We start from the raw sequence: 15,699 nt of genomic DNA, 5'->3' as shown, positions 1-15,699 counted from the left end.
CAGTGCCCACGCATGGATACGTCCCTCTCCCACTACATTCCAGAAGCCCCCAAGTGTGTACAGTTAAGACATTTTCCACTGCCTTTCTGAAGCCAGTGAGCATGCCCCCTCCCATACAGTCACTAACTACCTAGGCTCAAGTCAGCAGGTGCACACAATCCACACAAGAAATGCCCCTTAATCACCTGGCCCTTTCAGCCAGAGGAGGTGGGTGTGACAGAGGCTGGAATTCCTAAGTTCCATGGAAAGATAACAATCAGACACAGTTCTTGGCAGGCCACCCCAACACTGCACAGACAGGATTCTTAAACACAGCCCGTCTTCCTGGGAAACAGGCCTGTTTACGTGGCCTGGAGTATCAGCCTAAGGATAGGCTTTGGGTTTCTCAACCCATCTCAAGTAGGGGGATGTCATCCTTGCATACCTCCATGGCCTCAATACAGCTTGAAAATACCTCCCAGAAAGGAGTTCTTAAACATTCATGCGGAGCCCTGTTTTTTATAACTGTTTTGCCCAGGGGACACCTCCAGATCTCCTAGACTAGAGGCCAGCAGGGATTACAATTGTGGCCACCCAGGAATATATGTATTTCCCGAACTTAAAAACTGCTGCCTGAGGATCTGGCTTTCAATTAACTTGAAACTAGTGCTCAGTAAGATTCATCCCTTTGGAAGCAAGCCACTTATAGGTCTTGGCACACCCTAAATAATGGGAACTTATCAAGAATATATCAATCTTTGCACTTAAGACCATCACGATGGTTTTAGAGACAATCAAGACCCAAGACAAGGTTGAACAAGCCATAACACACAAAGTTACTCCTTCAAGGCAGAGATATAACTGCTTTGCCTAATACACACACACACACACACACACACACACACACACACACACAGTCAAGCAAAAATGAACAAGGGAAATATGTTCCAAATGACAGAACACAAAAGCCTAGGAAAAGACTTTAATGGTACCGAGTTAAGTGACCTAGCCGATATAAGAATGAAAAGTAATGTTCACAAAGATAAACAACAAACTCAGGAGAAGAATGAACACATTGAGAAGTTGAAAAACTGAAAATTTAAGTACCCAAAAGTCAGAGTTGACGAATAACTTAAAAAAAAATTAGAGGGGCTCAACAGCAGATTGGATGAAACACAATAACTCATCAGTGATCTGGAATACAAAACAATTAAACACTCAGAGCAGCAAAAACAAATGATTTTTAAAAACAAAATGATTTATGTGACCTAATACAACATCAAGCAGAGTAATACTCATTTTCTATGGGTCCCAAAGGAGGAGAAATAAAGGGGCAGAAAACCTGATTGAAGAAATAATTGCTGGGGTCCCTGGGTGGCTCATTAAGTGTCCAAATCTTGATTTGAGCTCAGGTCATAATCCCAGAGTAGTGAGATCGAGCCCTGAATCAGGGTCCAAACTGGGCATGGAGACTGCTTAAGATTCTCTCTCTCCTTCTGCCCCTCCCCTGCTCATGCACTATCTTAAAAAAAAAAAAGTAGCAATAATTGCTGAAAAATTAATTTCCTACCCTGGAGAAGAAAACAGACTTCCTGGTCCAAAAAGCCCACACAGTTCCAAAAAGATGAACCAAAAGATGCACAGAAATCCTAAGTTATAATGTCAAAAATTAAAGATAAAGAGAATCTTAAAAGCACCAAGAGCACAACAACTTGTTGCATACAATGGAAGTCCCATAAAGCTCTCAGTTTCTCAGCAGGAACTTGGCAGTCCAGAAGGGAATGACATATGTTAAGTTCTGAAAGGAAAAAACTTCCAACCCGTAATACTTTCCACCCACCAAGGTTATTATTCGGAATTGGACAAAGTGTTTTCCAGACCAGCAAAAGGTCTTACCACTAAAGTGGTCATACCAGAAAAGGTAAAGGGATTTCTTGAAATGGGAAAAGAAATGGTACTAATTAATGATAAGAAAACATACAAAAGTATGAATCTCACTGAAAAGTTATATAGTAAAAATAGTGGAATTATCACTTAAAGCTACTTTGAAAATTAAAAGACCAAAGTAGTAGAACTGGAACTACATTAAAAAAATACCTAAAATAAAGAGATGAAAAATGTGACACAAAAACACAATGTAGGGCTCGTAGATAGCTCATTTGGTTAAGCATCTGCCTCTTGATTTCAGTTTAGGTCATGACCTCACAATCATGGATTCAAGCCCTACGTGAGCCTCTGCACTGAGCATGGAGCCTGGTTAAGATTCTCTTTCTGTTACTCTCCACCCTTCCTCCACTCACACACGTGTTCACTCTCAAAAAAAAAAATAGGAGATAAAATCCTTTTAAAAACATGTATTGTAATAGCTTTGTATAGTAACAAATGGTAGTTAAACTTGTGATGAGCATAGCATCATCTATAGACCTGTTGAATCACTATGTTGTACACCTGAAATTACTGTAACATTATGTGTTATCTTTACTCAATGAAAATAAAATTCCTAAGGGAGGATAAATGTGAACCTCATAGTAACCTTAAAACAAAAACTGATAGTAAATACACAGAAGAAATAAGAAATCTAAATTTAACACTGAAGAAAATCATCAAACCAGAAGTGAAGAGAGGAAAAGGTACAGAGAGAAAGCAAAAAAACAGCCAGAAAATATTAACAAATGGCACTAAGTACATACCTATCACTAATGAGTTTAAGTATAAATGGACTATATCCTCCAATTAAAAGACAGCTAAGTGGATAAAAGAGAAACAAAGCCCATCTATATGCTGTTTACATAGACTCATTTCTGAAGCACACACAGCCTGCAAGTGAAGGGATGGAAAATTATATTGCATGCAACTGGAAAGTCAAAGAAACCTGGGGTGAGGCGTCTGGATGGCTCAGGTGGTTAAGTGTCCAACTTCTGCTCAAGTCATGATCTCATGGTTCTTGAGTTTGAGCTCTGTGTCAGGCTTTGTACTGATGGCTTGGAGCCTGGAGCCTGCATCAGATTCTTTGTCTCCTAGAGAAGGAGGCATCCAACATAAGAGCACTAAGATATTTAACACAAGTATTAATGGACCTAAAAGGAGAAATTGTCAGTATAATTATGGGGCAATTTAACACACCCCACTTTAACACCTTACTCCTATACAACGTATGAAAATATATGGAATGTAGCAAAGACTGTTCTAAAAGGGAAATTCCTAGCAATACAGGCCTACCTCAAGAAACAAGAATATTCTCAAAAATTCTAACTTTATACCTAAACCAAGTATGAAAAGAATAAAGCCCAAAGTCTGTGTAAGGACATAAAATCAGTGCAGAGGTCAATGAAATAGAGAACAAAAAAACTATAGAAAAGATCAGTGAATCTAACAAGAGCTTTTTGAGAAGAGAAGAATGACACACTTTACCTAGACTTTAAGAAAAACAAGGGCTCAAATAAATAAAATGAAGTGAAAGAGGAGAAATTACAACTGATACCACAAAATAATAAAGAATCCTAAGAGACTATTATGAATAGTTATGCCAACAAACTAGACAACCTGGAAGAAATTGATCCATTTGATTTCTATAAACTAAAAATCTTCCAAGACTAAATCATAAAGAAATAGAAAGTCTAAATAGACACTACTATTAAGGAGATTGACTCAGCATTCAAAACCTTCCAAAACACAAGTCCAGGACCAGACAGGTCAGTGGTAAATAGATCAAATATTCAAAGATTTAATACCTATCCTCATCAAACTCTAAGTAACTCAAGAGGAGGGAATATGTCCAAACTCATTTTACAAGGCCAGTATTACCCTGATACCAAAACCATACAAAATTACCACTGAAAAAGAAAATTATATGCCAATATCTCTGATGAACATACATGCCAAAAGCCTCAAAACACTGGACATGAAATTCTACAGTACATTAAAAGGATAATAAACCAAGATCATGTGGGATTTATTCCAGAGATGCAAGAATAGTTCAACATACACAAAATAAATGAGACATACCACATTAACAAAATGAAAGATAAAAATTGTATCATCTCAACAGATGAAAAAAAAAAGCATGACAAAATTCAAATTCCATTTATGATAAAACCGCTGAACCAAGTGAACATACCTCAACATGATAAAAGCTGTATTTGAAGAATCCACAGTGAATATTGTACTCCATGGTAAAAAGCTGAAAGCTTTTCCCTAAGGTCAGCAACAAAACAAGGAAGCCCACTGTCACAACTCTTTTTCAACACAGTTTTGGAACTCGAAGCTACAGCAGTTAGGCAAGAAAAAAATGAATAAAACCCATGCAAATTGCAAAGGATGAAATAAAACCCACTATTTGCAAACATGATACCATGCATAAAATATATATGGGAACCCATACATAAAATATATATGGGAACCACATATAAAATGGATACCATTATATATATATATATATATATATATATATATATATATATATATATATATCCCCCTAAAGACTCCACTGCACACAAAAAACCTGTTAATAAATGAACTTAGCTATATTACAAGATACAAAATCAATATATAGAAATCTACTGCATTTCTATACAGTAGTCAATGCTTAGAAATTTTTAAAAATCCCATTTACCATAGCAAAAATGTCCAGAGATAAATTTAAGCAATGAAGTTAAATACCTGTGCACTGAAATCTATAAGACATTGCTGAAACTGAATACTAATAAAATATATTTCAAACTCGTGGAATGAAAGAATATTGCTGAACATCCATTCTACCCAAAGTAGTTTATACACTCAATGCAATCTCAATCAAAATTGCAAAGATATGTTTCACAAACTACACTAAGCAATTCTAAAATTTTCATGGAACCACAAAAGACCCCAAATAGCCCAAACAATATCAAGAATGAATCCAAGATATCATTATTCCTTATTACAAACTATGCTACAAAGCTATAGTTATCAAAGAGTATGGTATTGCATAAAACCAGACACATAGATCAACAGAACACCATACAGTGGCCAGAAAAAAAACCACATTTATATGCTCAGTTAATCTAGGACAGAGGCAGGAATATACAATGGGGAAAAGACAGTCTCTTCAGTAAATGGTGTTGGGAAAACTGGACAGCTACACTCAACAAAATGAAACCCAACCCCTATTTCACACTATACACAAAAGTCAAGACTTCAGTGTAAGACCTGACACCATAGCAATACTACAGCAAAATATGGGCTATATAGTCCTTAACATCAATCTTAGTGATGTTTTTTTTTGAGTCTCATTCTCAGGCAAGGAAACCAAAAGCAACAGCAGATGATACTACATTAAACTAAAAAACTTCTATACAGTGAACAAAAACATTAACACAACTAAGAGGCAAGCTAGCAAATGGAGGAGGCATTTGGAAAATACATTTGGCAAGGGGTTAATGTCTATAATCAGTGAAGAACTCCTACAACTTAATAGCAAAAAAAAAATCCAATTACAAAATGCACAGGGAAGCGGAATAGACATTTTTCCAAAGATACATACAGATGCCAACAGGAAAATGAAAAAATGCTAATCGCTAACCATAAACAGGAAAATGGAAGTAAAAAATGCAATGAGATATCACCTCACACTTGATAGAATGGCTATGATCAAACAAAAGAAACAACTGAGAGATATCAAGAAAAGGGAACCTTTTGTTGGGAATGTTAATTGGTGTAGCCACTATGCACAACAATACAGGAGTCCCTGTGACAAGGACAAAGCACTACTATATGATCCAGAAACTCCAATACTGGGACATCAATCTGAAGAAAGCAAAAACACCAATTTGAAAAGGTATATGCCCCCCTCTATTCACTGCAGCATTATTTTAAGTAGGCAAGATGTGGAAACATCATAAGTGTCTGTTGATGGGTGACTCCATCAAGATGTGGTATATATACAACGGAGTACTAATTAGCCATAAAAAAAAAAAGGAAATGCTGCCATTTGGGATAACATGGATGGACTTTGATAGTATTATGGTAAGTGAAGTAAGTCAAAGACTAATACTGCATGATTTCACCTATACATGGAATCTAAAAAACTAAAAACAAAACAAAATCTGGACTGAGAGAACAGATTGTACTGACCACTTCACAGTGTACACAAATGCTAAATCACTATGTTGTACACCCAAATGTTGAATTTCAGTTTAATTCCAATTTTAAAAAAAATGTTAAGGATGGCAAGGAAGAAAAAGAATATCTGCCTCTGACCTGAAAGTAAAATTAATATTGACACTGTAGAGAAGTAAGAAGAGGAAGGGACCTGGAACAGGAATTTTCCTATGAGATATTGTACTAAGACCAAAAAACCAAAAAAACAAAAAAAATCAGTATCACTATGGCCTGAATTTCCTGAGTATAAAGTACTGGCAAGCAGTTGGAAGGTAAAAGCAAACATACCCTTTTGAGAAGACTATGCATAGCCATACTTGAGCCCATTTATCCAGGTAGTGTAGAGCCCAGGACTCTCTACTTTTTGTCAATATTAAAGTCTGCACTGAGCTCTTACATACCCTAAAAAGATTGCGTCTGCATAATCTGGAAATACAGCCTAGAATAAATGTTTCCAAGTCAATTTTGACAGCAATGCTGTCATGTTACCATACAGAGTTTTTTGTCTGGAGTCTTCCTCTCCCAAAAGCATTCTATAGTTTTCATGTGCAATTTACTACCATCTATCATAATGGATAAGGAGACCCCTATGCCCAGTTCTATAAGGTGTGGAAATAACACCCTACCTCTATTTCTTAGACAAGATCGTATTCCAGAGTTACCCCCCATTGTTAAGGGCAAGAACTTTGGTCTTTGAGTATGTTAGAGACTACTTTGCATTATTATAATACACAGCTGTAGCTCAATTTGTTGAGATGTACATACCTGAAAACTTTATCCTCAAAATAGCATTCACTGTTATACCATTTATCCATAGGTATTCCTAATTTTTATCTTTTTTGTCTCCGTGTTTATTTTTCACATTATCTTTTTGGTGACCACGGGCCACATCAAGAATAATCTTCATTGCAGCAAAAGAAACAAAATAAAACAAACAAAACTCCTTGCTAACTTAAACTAAATATGCTATAGCACAAGACTACATGAATTAAGAGATATTCAATAACCACCAACATTGAAACCAGAGAACCCCCAGAACCTACATCAATACTTCTTTAGTTCAGTAGCTATTTCTACTCAGTGTCAAATCATCTAGGATTGGTTTTCATTTTCAGTTAAAATAGAGAAGAAGAAGAAGAAAGAACCTCACTCCTGGGGTAGCCAGATAAATTCAGACTTAATTAGATTTGTCTTTTCTGTGGGACTACAATGAGCAGTAGAATCAGAGAGAGAGAGAGAGAGAGAGAGAGAGAGAGAGAGAGAAAAAAAAAACTGATGAACTCAATTCCAGAGAGAAATGTATCTAAGTGAGCTCAGAGAAACAGCAGCTTCCATATCTAGGGGAAGGCATTTGATCTGGATATCAACAATCAGAAAGCAGGCTGCTATAGCCTGGCAGAGTCTGCAGAGTCAAATACAACATTGAATGGCAATATGGATTTGAATCTTGAAGAGTCCAAAACGTAAAAACAAATCCCTTGACACAGTAACTCTCCACCCTGGAAGCAGCAGTAGTGAAAGGCTAGGAAGTAGAGAGAAACTGTAACCTTACACATTCTCATAGAGCTTTGATCCTAGGATTCTGCCGGATTTGAATAGAAGGTAGAATAACAATAGCTCGTGTTAGAGACCAACCCTTTCCCAAAGAGCCATTGGCCAAAGAGGCACTGGTGGTACAGGAGGTTTTTTTGTTGTTTTTTTGTTTTGTTTTGTTTTGCAGCAAGAACAGATATATTTATTAAATGAATAACAAAGTGGTTGGCATTGTATACAGGTAAGATGAAAAGTATACATACCTAAGAGTTTAAGGCAAGAAAAAACTGGTGGGCAGCACCAAATCTTCTTCTCCCATTCATGTCTGCCAAGACTGTGTTTTCAAGCTTTTCACTATTTCTGTCCCTTAATAGATCTACACTTTTGGGTTTTCCACATAGAGTATCTGCTAAGAGTGAAAATTTGACTTCTTCCTTACCAATTTGTAGGTCTTTTATGTTTTTATTGTTCTTGTCCAATTGCTGAGGCTAGGACTTCCAGTACTATGTTGAACAACAGTGGATAGAGTGGATATCCTTGTTGTGTTCCTGACCTTAGGGGGAAAGCTCTAGTTTTTCCCCGTTGAGAATAATAGGGATTCCTTTTATGATGTTGTGGTATGTTCTCCTTCCATTCCTACTTTCTTTAGGGTTTTTATCAAGAGTGGATACTGTATGTTAAATACTTCTTCTACATCTATTGAGAAGACCACATGATTCTTAGCCTTTAATTTATGTAATGTAGCATGTTGATTGATTTGAGAATATTGAACCACCCCTGCAGCACAGAAATAAATCCTGCTTGATCATGGTGAATAATTCTTTTAATGTACTCCTGAAATCTATTCACTACTATCTTGTTGAGCATTTTTGCATTCATGTTTATCAGGGAAATTTGTCTGTAATTCTTCTTTGTAAATAGGATCTTTTGTTTTGGAATCAAGGTAATAGTAGCTTCATAGAATCAGTTTGTAAGCTTTCCTTCCTTCTCTGTTTTTTGGAACAGCTTCAAAACAATAAGGCATTCACTGTTCTCAATGTTTGATACAATTCCCCTGGTAAGCCACCCAGTCCTGGACTCATTGGTTGGAGATTTTTGATTACTGATTCAGTTGGGGTTTTTTTGCTGGTTATGTGTCTGTCCAAATTTTCTATTTCTTCCTTTTTCAGTTTTTCTAGTTTATATTTTTCTAGGAACTTATCCATTTCCTCTAGGTTGTCCAATTTGTTGGTATATAATTGTTCTTAATATTCTCCTATTGCTTTTTCTATTTCTGTGGTGTTGGTTGTGATATCTCTTCTTTCCTTAGTGATTTACTTTGGTCCTTTCCTTTTTCTTTCTGGTAAATCTGGCTAGGGGATTATCAATTTTGTTAATTCTTTCAAAGAACCAGCTCCTACTTTTGTTGATCTGATCTACCTTTTGATTTTGGTAACATTAATTTCTGCTCTAACTTTGTTTCCCCTCTTCTGCTGCTTTTGGGCTACATTTGCTCCTTTAGGTGTAAGGTTAGGCTGTGTGTTTGAGAACTTTGTTCCTTCTTTAGGAAGGCCTGGATTGTTATATACTTCCCTCCTATGACCACCTTTGCTTCATCCTAAAGTTTGGGGCTATGTTTTCATTTTCATTGGCTTCTATGTACTTTTTAATTTCCTCTTTCTTTGTTAACCCATTCATTCTTTAGTGGATGTTTTTTAACCTCCAAGTATTTGTGTTCTTTCCAAGTTTTCTCTTATGGTTGATTTCAAGTGTGATAGCATTGTGGTCTGAAAACACACATGGTATGCTCTGGATATCTTTCTATTTGTCTAGAGCTGATTTGTGACACAGTATGGAGAATTTTCCATGTGTACTTGAGAAGAATGTGCATGCTGCTATTTAGGATGAAATGTCCTGAATATATCTATTAAGTATATCCAGTCCAGTATGTCATTCAAAGCCATTTGTTCCTTGTTGATTTTCTGCTTAGATAACTTGTACATTGCTGAGGTGTTAAAATCCTCTACTCTTCTTGTATTATTTTCTATGAGTTGCCCTCCATCTTTTGTTGCAATATTTTAACGTCTAGTTTGTCTGGGATGGCTACCTTATCTTTCTTTTGACATGCATTAGCATGGTAAGATGGTTCTCCATCCCCTCAATATCTATATGCATGTGTCATTAGGTCTAAAATGAGTCTCTTCCAGACTGCATATAGATGGATCTTTTTTATCCATTCTAATATCCTATATGTTTTGATTGGAACTTCTAGTCAATTTATATTCAGAGTGATTATTGAAAGATATCCACCTAGTGCCATTGTGTTGCTTGTAGAGTTGGTGGTTCTGGGCATGTTCTCTGGTCCTTTCTAGTCCTTGTTGCTTTTGGTCGTGTTTTTTCTCCACTCAGAGTTTCCCTTAGAATCTCTTATAAGGCTGGTTTAGTGCTCACAAACTCCTTTAAGTTTTGTTGTTTGGGAAACTCGACCACTGCTTCCATTCTGAATCCAGTCTTGCTAGATAATGAATTCTTCATTGCATATTTTTCTCTTATCAGCATGTTGAATATATCCTGCCATTCCTTTCTGCTTGCCAAGTTTCTGTGGATAGATACGCTGAGAACCTAATCAGTCTTCCTTTGATGCATTCATTCTCTGTGTATTTTGTGAATTTGATTATGATCTGACTTGGTGATGGGTGATGCTTCTGCCCCTTTTCTCTCCATCTTCTGGGGCTCCTAGAATACACGTTATTTATAAGTTGCTGAGTTCCCCAAGTCTTTTATTTTGCCTTGATTTCCCTATTTTTTCTGCCTCATTATTTCCCATAATTTCATCTCTTGTATCACTGATTATCTGTTCTGTTTTGTCCATCTTCACCATCATGGAATCCATTTGAGATTACATCTCAGTTATACCATTTCTAATTTTGGCCTGACTAGATTTTGTTTATCTCTGCAGAAGGGGATTTTCCAGTGTGTTCTATGCTTTTTCAACCCCAGCTAGTATTAATAGTGGTTTTAAGTTCTAGTTCCTCTAATTCCTCTGTCTGCCAAGTCACCTGGCTCAGATTATATAAATTGTTGTATTTATCCTCAGATCTATTTCCTAAGTGTTCCAAATGGTTTAATGCTGATCTAGCTGTGTTTCAGGGATGAGACAAGCTCAGAATCACCTTATTATTCTTCCAACTTAACTCCTCCCCAGGACATTTGGGTTTTGGCTGAAAAGGGATAATTCAATCTGTTTTGGGGGTAGAGTTGATGACTAAGAAGCAATATAGACTTGTGTAACCAATTTCTTTCTCCTCTGTAGTTAGTCACTATTTCTATTCAAGTCCAACACTGATCTTATTCTATCCCTATCATCTGGCCTATCCCGAATGTCAATTAAGTAACATGTTTTAGTTTGTAATCTCTTTGTGTTCATGTTCCTTTTTTAGCATAATTCATGCAATACTCATGCTTGTTTCTGCATCTATTACTGATTTAGCCCTTTTATTAAATAGTATTTCATTGAATGGATGAACCACAACTGTATTCATATACCTGGTGAAAAGAATTAAAAGTTGCTTGTGGCTTTTGGCAGTTATGAATCAGGTTGCTATAAATTCTTCTGGTGGAGTGTTTATTTCTTTGAATACCAAGGAATAAAATTATTTCCATACATAGTAAATTGATGTTTCAAGTTTTAGAAAACTGATACACTCTTTTCCAAAGTAGATTTACCATGTTGGATTTCCACCAAAGTCTGAGAGCTTTGAGAATTCCTATTGCTTGATAGCCTCAAGAGACTTGGTACTTTGCTTTTATCCATTATAATAGATGTGTAGTGACATCTCAATGTGGTTTTAATTTCCAAGTCCCTGATGACTCGTGATGTCAGGACTCTAATTTGTCATCTCTCTTTTGAAGTATTTGTTTAAATCTTCTGTGGTTTTCATGGTGATATTTGTTTTCTCATTTATGTCAATTATTTACATACAATCGCATTCTTTATAGTCACCATGTAGAGATATAGCTAAAATAGGAAATACAAAAAGAAAAGAAAAAAGACCTCAAACTACAAGGAAACAGAAGAAAATGATCTCTCACTTGTTCTAGACCTGAGTTGCCAATTTCCTACTATGTATTCAAAGGATGTTATTCAATCCTTTTCTATGAACACAGTGTTTAATTTTGATGAATTCTAATCCATACTTTATGGTCTATCCTTTTTGTGTGTAGTAAGTCTTTGCCTAACTCAAGACAACAAAGATTTTATTCTACTTAACATTTTGTAGGATTAGGTTTCACACTTAGATTTATGATAGATTTATTAATGTTTATACTGGTTTACTTTTTTACACATGGATGTCCAAATGTTCTGACACAATTAATGGCAATTACTCTACTTTCCCCATAGAGTTACCTTGTCATCTTTGTCAAATTTTTAACAACTTCTATTTGTCTGGGTCTGTGTCATAAGTTTCTATTTTCTTCAATGATCTATATGTCTGTCTTTAAAACTTCTGCAAGAAAAATAGAGATCAAGCTCCTTGATGTAGGCTGGAGCAGTGATTTCCTGGGCATGATAGCAAAAGCTCAAGTATCAAAAAGCTAAAGTGGGATTTTATCAGCTAAAAAAAACTCCTGCACAGGAAAAGGGACAATCAAAATGAAAAAGCAAGATATGTAATAAGAGAAAATATTTGGTAATCCTATATCTGGTAAAGGGTCAATATTCAAAATATGTAAGGAACTCCTACCACTCCATTACCAAAAAGAAAAAAAATCCATTTTAAAGATTGGCAGAATCTGAATTGACTGTTTTCCAAAGACATACAGATTACTAACAGTGTCATCAAAGAGTCATAAATATCACTTTCAGAGAAAAGCAAATCAGAAATCACAATGAGGCATCACCACACATCCATTAGAATGTCTAGCATCAAAAAGTGATACCAAATGCTGGCAAAGATGGAGAAAAGAACACTTGTGCATTGTTGGTAGTATTGTAAATTGGGGCAGGCACAAAGGAAAATGGTATGGAGATTCCTCAATAAATTCAAAGTAGTACTATATGACCCAGCAACCCCACTCCTGTTTGTGTATCCAAAGGAAATGAAATCAGGTTGTTGTAGAGGTATGTGTAATCCCATGTTTATTGCATCATTACTCACAATAGCCAAGATACAGTAATAACCAAAAGGTCCATCAATAGATGAACGGATAAAGATATGGTAGGTACGGCCGCCACACACACACACACACACGCGCACACGCGCACACGCGCACACGCGCACTGTAATATTACTCAGCCATGACAAAGGCAATCTTGCCCTTTGTGACAATATAAATGAATCTTGAGGGCATTAAGCTAAGTGATATAAAAGACCAAATGACAAATAATTTATAGATTTATTTATGTGCAATCAAAAAAAGCTTATCTCAGAAACAGAATGGTAGATACAGGAAGTCTAGAGGTAGGGCAAATGTATCAATATTGGTCAAAGGGATAGTAATTAGGTGACAAGATGGAGGGGTTAGCTAATACTGTGGTGTTAATCATTCTGCAACATCTTTGAACATGTAGTATGCCTTAAACTTATGTTATAGAGGAATTATTTTTATAGAACTAGAGGAAAATGGGCAAATGGCAAACATTTCACTAAAGAGGATCTATGAAGTTCAATTAAGCTCAGCATTACTAGACACTGGGAAAATGGATATTAAGACTATGATGAGCGGGGCGCCTGGGTGGCATAGTCGGTTAAGCGTCCGACTTCAGCCAGGTCACGATCTCGCGGTCCGTGAGTTTGAGCCCCGCGTCAGGCTCTGGGCTGATGGCTCAGAGCCTGGAGCCTGTTTCCGATTCTGTGTCTCCCTCTCTCTTTGCCCCTCCCCCGTTCATGCTCTGTCTCTCTCTGTCCCAAAAATAAATAAACGTTGAAGGAAAAAAAAATTAAAAAAAAAAACAAAAAAAAGACTATGATGAGCCATTAAATACCTATAATAACAGCTGATTTTTTTTTTAATGATAATACCAAATGCTAGAGAGGATGTGTAAAAACTCGATTGGTCATACTAGTCATTTAATACTTGGAATAGCCATGTAACTGTGGAAAACAGTTTTTAAATTCCTGAAATCTGATTCAATAGTTCTATGTAATTTATGCATGTGATAAATTGACACCAAATTCTATTCATCTAACAAGGTCCAATCCCTGGTTTTGACATTTCATTCTAATTTAAGGGTTAACTGGGTAAATTGCACATGGGACATACCTCTACTAATTTTACAACTGCCTGTGTATTTATAAATCTTTACCATTATCATCCATGCAGGAAGGCAGATGAATTGTTATTAGGGTGGTATCGGGAGAAGTTGTGTAAGTGTTTGCACTGACATATTTTAAATGTTGAGCTATAGGACTCACTGGCGAATTACAAGTGGTATATGAGAGAATAAGAGGAAGGTAATGCCAAAGGTTTTCTTGGCTTGGTTTTACCTGAACAGAGGGGTAAATGGAGTTTTGATGCATGCAGTATGACAGGAGAAGTGGTTTATGGGTAGTGGTAATCATTTTTAGCCATGGTAGGTGAGGTGTCCATTAGCCATTCATGTAGAAAGCTGTTCATGCAAATCTGGAGCTCATGAGAAAGGTTGAAGCTAGGATATAAGTTGTGACATCATCAGCTTCCAGATAGTACTTGGAGCTTTAAGACTATACAAGATGACCCATGATATCTAGATAGAAAAAGTTCTGAGAACACTCCACAATTTTAGAGGTTGGGAAAATGTGAATTCAGCAACAAAGTCTGAGAAAGACACTAATCATATCACTTGACCCTAATTGTAGAGTACATTATTTCTGAACATGCATCAAAGTGACTTACCATCTGATTATTTGCCACCTTCTTGCATTTTAGATTACTGTATATACTCCAAACTGGAAGCAGTGGAAGCTTCAGGGAACTTAGTTACATAAACCACAGGCTGCAATAGTAATGTTTTCACATAGTTCATTCTCTTTAGAGCTTAAAATGCTGAACACAGAAATAGCTTAATTAGTCTCTCAGCTTTCTTCCAAGGTAACAGGGATAGGATCATGTATTCCTCAATTAAGAGCTGAGGTTCAGAGAAATCAAGACCCATCTCCCTCCCAACTGCCTGGCTGCTCTGAGGCAACAACTGTACAATCAGCCAGCTAATCTCAACTGAACTCTGGTACAAGGACAGCCTATAGCAGAACCTTACAAGGTCAGTTCTTTGCCATCAGCTGTTTGCCTGTTTGTTTAATCATATAGATCCAGCCTACCTCTTCTACATGGGCAGAGACCTTACAGTAAGGCAAACATGCACCATCCACATAGGTACTGAAGCTCTGACCATAACATCACAAAAACACCAATAAATAATTATTGAGAACTAACTCCAGGCACTTATGTGTAAGTCAATTGCCTAATTGTCTATTGCCAATTGTGAACTGTCTAATCCTGACAACAACCTTGAGATATGTATTATCTCCACCTTATATATAGCAAGATGAGACAGGGATTAAAGTAATTTGCCCAAGTTTGACACCTAGTTTAGTGGCAGAGTCAGGATTTGAACCTAGTCATTCTGGCTCCAGAGCCTGAAATTTTAGCCAGGACCTATTTTATACAACTATATATGCTGGCAGAAATCATTTCCAAAGGTTCCAGGAGGTGTGGGACCACTTCTCTGAGCAAAGAAACCCTTTGTTCCTGGACAGGATGACACTCTTGCTTCATTTCACCCCTAAGCACTTTATGATCTGGAAACAGCTGCAACTCAGAATAAGTTTGTGCTTGGCAGAAAATTATCTTCTAGTACAGTGGTTCTCAAAGTTTAATGGTCACATCATTCATTAATCCAGCTTATTAAAAATACATTTTCATGGAACCAAGCCTCCAGGGTCTGATTCACTGGATCTGGGATTGGGTCCAATAATCCATGCTTTTAACAGGCCTTACCACAATACCACAACCACCACCACCAACAGTCAAACTAAGGAACTGGCTCCCAGACCACATTATGCCAAACATTGCTCTCAGAAAAAGATTACTCTA

Source organism: Felis catus, chromosome B3 (assembly GCF_018350175.1).
Source record: "Felis catus isolate Fca126 chromosome B3, F.catus_Fca126_mat1.0, whole genome shotgun sequence".
Classification (NCBI taxonomy): Eukaryota; Metazoa; Chordata; class Mammalia; order Carnivora; family Felidae; genus Felis; species Felis catus.
Note: the sequence above shows the minus strand (reverse complement) of the source record.